Consider the following 11,275-nt stretch of genomic DNA (forward strand, 5'->3'; position numbering starts at 1 on the left):
TTAGTGAATCATCGACCGCAAGGAATGGAGGATCTTTTGTGGACATTTAAATGCATTTAAATGCAGGGATCACTGGGGTTCAATCTGCCTGAAGGTGGATCCTGTCCCTTTTTGGTGGGGGTGGGGAATCCCAAATGGATCATGATGCAAAGCAAAAGCCACTTTGAAGGGTCACGGTTTAATTTTTTTCTTGAAAACTGTTACAGGTGATGTGTTTTTAAGGTCCACTCCAGACCTGCACCCCTATCAAGCCAATCCACGGGCCCCAGTACAGCTCCCTGTAGAACCTGGCTTGAGAGGTCAGATCTGCATTGCTGGCTGAGTTGATAGTTTAGGAAAAGTGCTTGTAAGTGGATTAACACTGATCCTTCCTTTGAGCCCTACCTAGGATTGGGTAGTAGCATGTCTCTAAAGTTAGAGCTCCAGAAGCTAGAAACACAAGCTTATCTGCACCAGACTTAATCACTTACCTCCTAGGACTGTGACCTGGAAGAGGTTTTCACCCACCTGACATCCTCTTTTGTGCTCCTGCATGGAGAGAGCTGATTTAGATATTTTCTCCATATTTGTACATTCCATCCTCCCACTCACTGGGGATGGTGAACCCTGTTCGGTAAGAGAGTAGTGCAGTCACAGGAGCTCTGGCTAAGAAGTGCTCGCTTTCTTTCAGCGATGCCAAAGTCACCCCGCTCTTTCATCTTACCTACTACATGCTACTCCATCCTGCTGATATCTATGACCCTGGGTAAATGTGCTTTAAGAGTGGGGATAGGGTGGTGTCTGTTTGATAATGGCACACTGGGGCAGGAAGTAAATCAAAGGCTCATGACAACATTCACAGCTAGCTCCTAGATGGCAGTGCCAGCGACTGAGCGCCTCCCACTGCATATTTGAAGAGAGCGACTTTTAAATTGGATTGGAGGGTATATTTGTGCATTTGGCACTTTAATAAATCTACCATTCGTTTTTTGGGTAAAGAGGCGATTGCAGACAACACTCTAGTCTCCAGTGGAGGACCTGGGCATGTGCAAAGGTGCCATTTTGGGTATATTAATGCCTCAGGATGGCGTCACCTTAGTCCATTCTGAACACTTTACTGATTGGCTGTGAGAGATAAAAGAGGAAGTGATTTGACAGGGTGTGTCCCGCTCAGTGCCTAGTGCCAGCCATGCGGTTCATTTTCTTCTTCTAGACAGAGCTCATCGCCTTTAACCTCGTGTTTTCTAGGAGCCTCTGAGGATGGACCAGGTAGCACATTTGGCTTGCACTGGGGGTGATTCTATTCAAATATTAGTGGAAAAGTCTCCAGCAAAGCTCTGGACCCATCTGGTCACCGCGTTCTTGTTAACATAAAGTCACTCCCTAATCGCCAGTCAGAGATTCATGATCCGCTTATGGACCTGGGGTTGGGCTTCAATTTTAAACAGAACCTTGGCTCCAAGAACCTACAATTCACATGTGGCTTTAGCGAATAATAATATCCGTGTTGAATTGTTGGTCTCTGGATCAGCTGAGACCCAACAAGCGGGCACAGTTGGTCCATTAGAACTGATATTGCGTTCTGAATTTGGTCTGTTATCCGCAGAAGCTCTTCCTGGCTGGAATACCGGACTCCCCGCTTGAGCCCTGCTTTGCCAGGTTACTGCACCTGGCCGCTAATAAACTTGGACTCGTGTTTGCTATCTGCAATGCTTCATTGAGGGCAGCGTCAGTTCCTCACAGTTGGAAACTTGCAGTAGTGCCTCCTATTTTAAAGAAACGTTTTAATGATGCAGCTCTTTTAGCAAATTTTCAATGTGTCTCTTTGTTGCCAGTTCCAGTTCCAATTTGATAATTCCCATAAATGGACATGATGGTGGGTGTTCCCAAACTTAAGTAGTCAAACTGCGCCTTCAAGTACTCACTTTCCACCCCTTGAGTGAATTTACTTTTGTAGATTTCTCCACTCTGTGGCAAAAAAATATACCCTAATAAATGTATTTAGGTCTGCAAGTAGTCACTTTGTCTACAGGGTTGTGTCTGTAGTGGTCTCACTTCATTTAAGTAATCTGAAAGCTCAAAGGAGTGTTGACTACTTGTAGTGTTGGTGCTGTAGTAAGTTGTAAGTTATAATGTCCAACAATAATTTGCATTCAGGGAATCATGGGCCGCAAAAAATCAAGGATCTTATGTGAACATTCAGATCCAGGTATCCCTGGGTTTCAATCTGCCTAAAAGTGAATCCTGTTACTTTTTGGAAGGGGTGTGGCGATGTGTTCCTACGGTCTACTCCAGACCTGTGCTCCTTTCAAACCGATCCACGGGCCCCTGGACAGCTCTCTGAAGAATCTGGCTTAAGAGGCCAGATCTGCATTGCTGACTCTGTGTATAGTTCACAAAAAGTGCATGTAAGTTGATTAACACCTATCCTTTCTTTGGTGTCCTGCCTAGGATTGGGGAATAGCAGGTCTTTGAAGTAAGAACTCAATGCACTAGAAACACAAGCTTATCTAGGCCAGACCTAAGCACTTAACTCCAGGGACTGTGACCTGGAAGAGGTAATGGCCCACCAGATCTCCTCTTTTTGTGCTCTTGCATGGAGGGCGAAGATTGGAGCATTCCTCCATATTTGTACATTCCATCCTCCCACTCACTGGGGATGGTGAACCCTGTTGTGTAAGAGAGCGGTGCAGTCACAGGAGCTCCGGCTAAGGAGTGCCGGCTTTCTTTCATCGATGCCAAAGTCACCCTGCTCTTTCATCTTATCTGCTACGTGCTACTCCATCAAGGTGATTTGCACCTGAGTTAACATGTTTTGAAAGTAGTGATGGAGTGGGATCTGTTTGAAAATGGTGCACTGTGAAAGGAAGTAAATCACAGGCTCATGACAGCATTCACTGCTAGCTCCTCGAGGCAGTGCCAGCGACTGAGCACCTCCATTGGCACTGCATATTTAAAGAGATATGACTTCAAGTTTTGATCATGGCCATCCACCAATCACTTTTGTAGTAACACTTTAAGATGCTTTCTCGCTTGTATTGATGAGATGACTAAATGGTCACGAGACACAGGGTTTTATGAATTGCTAAGAGCACTGAAGAAATAAACTGTCTTAAAGGATTTATAGCTTTAAATCTGCTTTATTTACTGGGTAACTTAAGGAGGTAGATGGCAATCACCTGCCTATTACAAAGAATGATAACATCTCACCAGAAAAAACACACTGCATTACTTCTGAATTGCTCATGGCAAAAGCAAACGGATTGTTTATCCAAGTAAAGTTATAAAGATACCCACAGATTGGAACACTCTATACCCTGTTATTGCCACAAGAAAGGTCTGATCGTGGAAAGCAAATATATGTACGTAGAGAAACTTTCGGTCACCCCTCTCCAGCCAAGGCAGTTCCAAGGGACGTTTATATTTTGTTTCTGCCCACCAGAGCATGGGGCAATGGGCCAGCCCCCTTCAGCCATTGGCTGTCCTCTAAGTGAGTGATGATTTTTGCTGTTGCATGCTGGTGCACATCCACCCAGAAAGAAGTTAATTAAAAAGCTAGTCATTCTTAACCAATTTCTGCTTTTATTTAATTACTTTTTTTAAAATGTATTTTGTGATGGAACAATTTTGTGATAGGTCATTTTTTATGTATTTTTGTGCAAACATATGCCTGTCACTTTTAGACATTTTTACTTTTTTATTAGTTTTACACTTTTCATGTCTACTGCAAATGTTTGAAACAAACGGATCTGTATGTATTTGTATTTTTTTTAAACATGGCGGCTGTGAAACAACATCAAAACAGTTTTTAAGGCAAGACCCAAAAATGCATCAATGTAACCTCTTTCTAAGTGCAAGATGGAAAGGTTTGGAATACTTCGTCAGCAAAGGCAAGACATTTCCAAGATCACTTGGATTTACTTTCAGGAAGTAAAGATCTGGCTGTTCCCAAACACAAAGTGAAAAATGTCACTCCCATTAAAAAGAGTCTGTTGTTCAGAATGACAAAATTGTTCAACAGATGACTTGGGACCATAACTAGCCTGGAACCAAAATCTACCCAACCCTCCCCCTAGGATGGTGGGGGAACGATCACACGCAGAGCTGTCCCTCACTTTCCTTGTCCAACCCCAGGAGTAAGAATAGGTGCAAGACTGCAGACACACAGCTGTGGTGGTGTGATTGCAGACACACGAGGTGACTTTTCACTACTCATCCCTTGCGACACCAACACACTCCCCATGCGTCACACTCATATCCCGCGCCCTCCCAGCCAGACACAAAAATATACTTAAAGAAAGCTGGTCTGCTCTGTCTTTTACACCTCTTCGATTCACCGATGAGAAAAGTGTACAAACCAATGTGTGGACAAGAGAACCTCTCTGAACTCCTTGAGGGACGGAAGGGGAAGGAAATTTAGGGGGGGGGGGCTAGAAGTTTGGAATTTACATTGGATTGGAGGGTATATTTGTGCACTTGGCACTTCAATAAATCTATCATTCAATTTTTGGGTAGAGGGGCGATTAGAGACAGCACTCTAGTCTCAAGTGGAGGAACTGAGCATGCACAAAGGCGCCATTTTGGGTATATTAAAGCGACAGGATAGCGTCACCTCTGCCCATTCTGAACACATTACTGATTGGCTGTGAGAGACAAAGGGGAGGAGTGATTTGACGGGGAGTGTCCCGCTCAGTGCCTAGTACCCGCCATGCTGTTAATTTTCTTCTTCTAGACAGAGCTCATCGCCTTTAACCTCGTGTTTTCTCAGGAGCCTCTGAGGATGGACCAGGCAGCACATTCGGCGAGCCCTGGGGTGATTCTATCCAAGTATTAGTGGAAAAGTCTCCAGCAAAGCTCTGGACACATCTGGTCACCGCGTTCTTGTCAACATAAGGTCACTCCATAATCGCCAGTCAAAGATTCATGATCCGCTTATGGACCTGGGGTTGGGATTCAAATTTTTAACAGATCCCTTGCTCCAAGAACCCAAAACTCACACGTGGCTTTGGCGATTTATAATATCTGTTTTGGATTGTCGGTCTCGGGATCAGCTGAGACCAAGCAAGCGGGCACAGTTGGTCCATTCGAGCTGAGATTGCTTTCTGAATTTGTCCTGTTATCCGCAGCTTATCCTGGCTGGAACACCGGTCTCCCCGCTGGAGCCCTGCTTTGCCAGGTTACTGCGCCTGGCTGCTAATAAACTGGGACCCATGTTTGCTAAACTCTGCAATGCTTCGTTGAGGGCAGCATCAGTCCCTGAAAGTTGGAAACATTCAGTGGCTCCACCTATTTTAAAGAAACTCTCTACGGGTGCATCTATTTTATCAAATTTTCAACGTGTCTCTTTGTTGCAAGTTCCAGTGAAAATGCTGGAAACATTTATGAATAGGATCAATTCAGCTTTTCTAGGATCTCAAACGGTGCTGGACTGAGTCCTACCACGGACTTTCTTCTGGTAGACGTTATCGATGAATTGCAGGGGGTCTTGGATCAAGGGGGCTGTGTTGCTTTGATCTTCTTGGACTTGTCAGCTGTCTTCATCACCATCTCCCACACACCTCCTGCTCAGCGGCTTGAAACCCTCAGGTATAAGTGCGCCCTATAAATATTATCCTATCCTAATGCTTTTAGCGAGATTGATGGAGATGGGTGTTGGGGGCTTGGCCTTACGTTGGCTACCTTCTTACTTTACTGCTCACTACCAGAAAGTAAAAATTGGTCCTAGTTGTTCAAAGTCTTTCCTGCCAATTTGGAGTGCCACAAGGCTTGCCCTTGAGCTCTGCGCACTTTAATATTTATGTCACTCGATTCGCGAAACTCACAGGATCTTATAGGTTTTACGTCAAGATGTATGCAGTGATACCCAGCTTGCCATACGTCTCAAGGGGAGCATAGTCAGAACTGTGCATCATATAAAGCCTGTTTGTCGAAGACAGCCAACCGGAGGATGGAAAATGCATGGAAGCTTAACAGAGATGGGACAGGGGTCATGGTTCTAGGCCTAGATAAACACCTGGTTGGACATGTGAGGCCAACAGCCCTTGGTTCCATCCTTAGCCCCAAAACAGTAGTCAAGGACCTAGGTGACAAGCTGTCTTTACATCACCAAATCAATCAGGTAGTATCTTCCTGCTTTTTAAATCTCAGAGTGAAAATCGTCCTCTTTCTCCCACCAGAGGACCTTAAATGTTCGACTTGAGCTTTAATCTTACTAAGGACGATTGTAATTGCCTATGGCTAGGACCAGGGCACAAGTCCAGGGCTGGACTGGGAACCAAAACCGGCCCTGGCAAAGTGCTCGGCCGCCGCCCCCCTCCCCACTCGGGGGGGGGGGGGGGTTGGAGGTGCCGCCGAGCGCTTTGCTAGGGCCGGTTTTCGGCCGATTTTGTTGCAGGGGCGATTTTGCAGCTATGCTGCTAAAACGGCCCGGTAACAAGATTGGCCCCCAGGGGCTCAAAACCGGCCCCCATCCTTGTGGCGCACCGGGGGATCGCCTGGTGCCGCTATGGCCAGTCCGGGCCTGCACAAGTCCTAAAAAAAGAAGTGAGGAGACTAGCCTAGTTAGGCAGTATGCAAGTGACATCATGGCACGCAACATCAAGGCGCGCAGCATCACGGTGCATGACATCACGATGCACGATATGACAGCACGTGACCTCACACATGGCATCACAGAAATTGACATCATAGAAAGTGGCATCACAAGCCACGACTTTACAGGAAGAGGCATCCCAAGAAGTGACATCAGATCTAAAGCCCTCACATATATGTTTAGCAGGTCGATCATGTGTACGTTTGAGCGCATTGTGAGGATAATAGCCTGGTGAGCTATGGAAAATGATATGTGACTTCTACACCTTGGAATCCCCCAGTTTTATGTAACGCATCCTGTAAATTCATTTACAAACTTATATAATTTATTGTACATGTAATATGCACATGTTGATGTAAAGCGCTCTGACACCCTGTATTGGGATCAGTAGGGCTATGCAAGAAAACATAGTGATACTTAAATTATTTCAACGCCTCCTCAGGGGAAGTAAGCTCTATATAAATGCAATTTGTTTTGTGTAAATACTGGGAAAGACCAACACACAGGGACTGAACAAAGTGAAAAGCTGCCTCTCTTAAGTATGTGTGAAGTGCTAACAAGGTGCGAGCCTTTGTTTCCCCTCTTCTGCATTTGCATCAGGTGTGAGGTTCCTGACTGCTCCCAGCCAAGAGACTCCAACAAAAGGAGGCCTGATGACCACTCAGACTCGACCTTTGTTATGGGCCCAGCAGGAGTCTGAAATGAGAAAGCCCCGCCCCGCCCGCACGTTGTTGTGATCAAAAGCAGATAACAACGTGCACGAGCTGCTGAAACTAAAGTGTCCCGGTGTTTGGAAATGACACCAGGATGAATTCAGCACATTATTCAGTGGGACTCAAATTCTTGGCAGGGTGGACGGCGTTCACCCTGTGAAAAAAGTGGGTGGACGCTATCCACCCACGTGTGCCCCCGACTAGTACCCTGGCTAGGATTTACTAAGGCTGAGAATAAGACGCGCCAACTCGCTCTTACTTTAGCAGTTTGCTTGATTCCAAGATGAAAAGACATCGACACATCTTATTCTACAGGCAGAAACTCCACTGGCCTCCAGGCGAAAAAAAGAGTCCAGTCTGAGCCTTTATGTCTGGTACATCCAGCAGGAAAGAAAACAGGACCCTTATACCTTCAAAAGAGAATTCAGGAATACCGTCCAACGTGTCTCTCCCTTCAGCCTCTGAGTATAACCTGAGAACCCCAGCCTCAGACTCGCTGGCTGCGGGGGTCGAGGGGGGCGGGGGGGGGGGGGGGGCTTACCAGTCTCATTGTGTACAGGGGAGAGGCATTCCAGGACATTGCATTAAAAATGAACACAATACACGGCATCCCACAGGAGAAGAGAGCTATATTTCAGAATCCCTCTGTCTTACAGGAGTAAAACAAGCCCCCCAACCCCCCCACCCCCACCCGGCGGTGTTCATAAAATCATGCCATGTCTTTTTAATTACAATTTCGCCGAATTTAAAAGAGCAGGCGAGGCACTTAAGCATCCCCACTGGGAAAAGAGGACTGTCCTGGGAAAATGTGACGACTAACAGCTTTTGCTTCAATCTTTCTCACTTCTAACCCTAGAATTTTCCAGAATTCTGCAGGAAGTTTCTTCTGACTACAACACATAAATATTGCTCTCTGCAGTAAAGTCAGAACACAGTAACCAACGCAGATATTAGACATGCAACACCATTATTGCATTAATTATATATATTTTTTCATCATCAAATGTGCATTTGATTAAAAACAAATTAAGTACATGAGCACCAAAAATCCGAATTCGCAACAGCCATAAGAACATGTTGGTTAAGGTAAAGTACATAGCAGAGCATATTTAAATCGCATTTAAAAATGTCACTTTCCTGTATAGATAGTCAAGTCCCATTGAAAGAGACGACACCGAACATCGATCACAGGCAGAGAGAATATAAGAACCACATTTTTTTTTTAATGGCGCTTACAGCAAATGAGTTATAAACACATTGAACCGAAAGGGTCTTCACAACAGGGGTTCGAATGGTGAATGATGGATGTCATGGCTAGCTGACTGGACTGACTGCAATTAACAGCGAATCATTGGAGTGCATGTTCTTGTTGACGCCGCTAGGTGGCACTGTGGCCCATGGTTAGTGGCAGTAAGAAACCCATTGCCACAATAACCCCACAAACAAGTTGAGTCGTCGGGGCATTGGAAAGCCGTCTGTCCTGCACACTGCACTGATTCCAAAAATTAGCAGTAATTCAAGATGGGGAAGACATTTTGGGTCAGATGTACTTACGTTTTATGCGGGCGTAAATGGGTTTTAGACCCGTTTGCAACCACAAAATACGTGTGGCCCATGTACTAATCCTATTTTGCAAATCGCTAATCAATTTGTTCCAAGGGCGCCCCTTCCAAATAGCGACTCCTGAAGCTATGTAAAAACTCTAAAAATAAATAAATTACTGCTTTGCGACTGCAATTGGGGTTGCAAAACAGTTGCAGTTTACCACCCTTCATAGGAGGGTGGTAAACAACTCGCAAATGGGAAGGGGTCCCCAGGAAACTCCTTCCCCTTTTGTGAGTGACCCTAAAAATATGTTTTAAGGGCAGGCACTGGGACCACTGCGTGCCCTTAAAAAATTCAACTGAAAAGTTTCATTTTTTATTTTTTAAATGCATCCCATATTCCTGTAGGGAAAACAGGCTACATGTAAAGAAAAAACAAACAACTGCTTTATTTAAAAGCAGTCCCAGACATGGTGGTCTGCTGACCCCAGCAGACCACAATTCCTGGGCGTGCCAGCCATTCCTAATGGGGTCGCAAATGGTGACAGCCTCATTGATATGCATGAGGCATGCAATTTGCAACCCCATATGGAATCGCAAACAGTATCTCAGACTTGCAAAATGGTGGGGCGTTCATCTGGTCCTTGAGGCCAAAATTCAAGTTGGCTGAGAGGGTACTCTCTCGCCAAACTCTCAGGCACCCGTGTAAATTTCAGTTGGGTCAATTGCCTTGTTTATGACAAAAGGGTAGCATTTACCCCATCGGCGTAGACTGCCCTCCACTGGATAAATCAGAGCCATCAGAGGAAGCACATAACACCATCCGCCCTATTTAGGTGAAAGCCATTATATGGTTTTTTTCTTTGTGTCAACGCCAGGTATAACTTGGCGGTGACGGACAGTTAAAAAATAAAGACGCTCATACCATGGGAGAAATCTTTCAAAACCAAACACCAGCCTTAATTTGTTTCTGAAAAATGAAAAATTCCTCCGCCTGCCTTTAATCTGTCCGCCAACTTTAAGCGAGGCCTTAGAACCCAGCCTCTATTTCTCCTACTAAGAGTGAGGGTTGGAGGGTGGCGTGGCATGGCGCCCACGGGGTATGACGGACTACGGGTGAGCGCTCCGCTCACAGCTTCGAAAACCCGCGGTTCGCGCCTTCAATACAACTCATAAACGGCGGATTTAGAAACCGGAATGTGGTGGGCACATCTCCATGCTGTTTTTATCACCTGAGGAGGTCGTTCCAGGCTCCTTTCAGCCGCATTAACTTTCCCACAGCCGACTGCTGGTTGCGGCCGCCATTTTGTTTTTTTGCTGTGCAATACTGGATACTGGAATCTCTCTGCCTGCTCCTCAATTATGCTCCTCTGTGTAAGTCTTCCTTTGTTTTCTCCATCTTCAAGCTGTGCATGAGGTTTGTTCTTTCTGCAATGTTTTTCTGGCTGCTGATGCACCTATGACTTTCCTAGACGGCCATTTTGTTTCTCCTCACACAACTGCCTTGAATTTGCTGCTTGCTTTCGCTGGAGCTGATATTTAACTGTGCTGCCCTCTCCACTTGGCTGCGATAGCATTTTTGGTCCCCTGTTGGCGGTTTTCTTTTCTTTTTTTTTTTTCTTGCTTTTCGCCACTTTAGCGGCAAGAAACTTCAGCTAAAGCGGCGATAAGGGGCTTGATAATATTCCCTTGTGAATTCCCATAGAAGCCCAGGTTCTGGTGTGAAGGACATCAAACCTGGGCTTCTATGGGAATTCACAAGGGTGTATTATCAAGCCCCGTATCGCCGCTTTTGCGGCAGTTTCCTGCCGCTAAAGCGGCGCTAATGTTATCGCCGTTCTTGATAATATGGACCCATAATAAGTTTAGTCTTGCAATGGTTAGGAAAGATTCAGCCATGGCCGCTGCAGGTAACAGTGATGGGGCTGGTTGGGGGAGGGATTTTGAGAGACGACCATGCAGGAAAATGAAATAATAATTATTTTCCCTCATGGTCGTCTCTCGAAATCCCCCCTCACCTGGCCCCACGGCTCCTACCTGCAGTGGCCGCGGATGGAAAGATTAAAAAAATGCAATGATAATTAACGGCTGGTTTGCTTAGTGTAAAAGAATCACTTTAAAAGGAGAAAAAGGTTCCAAGAACATTTTAAGTCACAAAAACCACATAAGTGCGAGCACGCCAGGGTGACTTGATAGTCCTTTTAATGTTATTAAAAATGGTAATTTTATAACAGCAGGTTATCATTTGAAACTGACATTATGCGGGGACGGGCCACATGAGTTCTTGCAGCACACCGTGAGAGTAGGCATGGGCATCAAATCTTGCCTGGAGATGGTCTGGAGTAAGATTTTCTGCACTCACCGACTTAACATGGCGAGCGCGAACGAGGGAAAACTCGGCTCAGCGTGCACACTACGCGGAGCAGGAAAAACTCTGCAACCTCTGC

The sequence above is a fragment of the Lissotriton vulgaris genome, chromosome 11, assembly GCF_964263255.1.
Source record: "Lissotriton vulgaris chromosome 11, aLisVul1.2, whole genome shotgun sequence".
NCBI lineage: Eukaryota > Metazoa > Chordata > Amphibia > Caudata > Salamandridae > Lissotriton > Lissotriton vulgaris.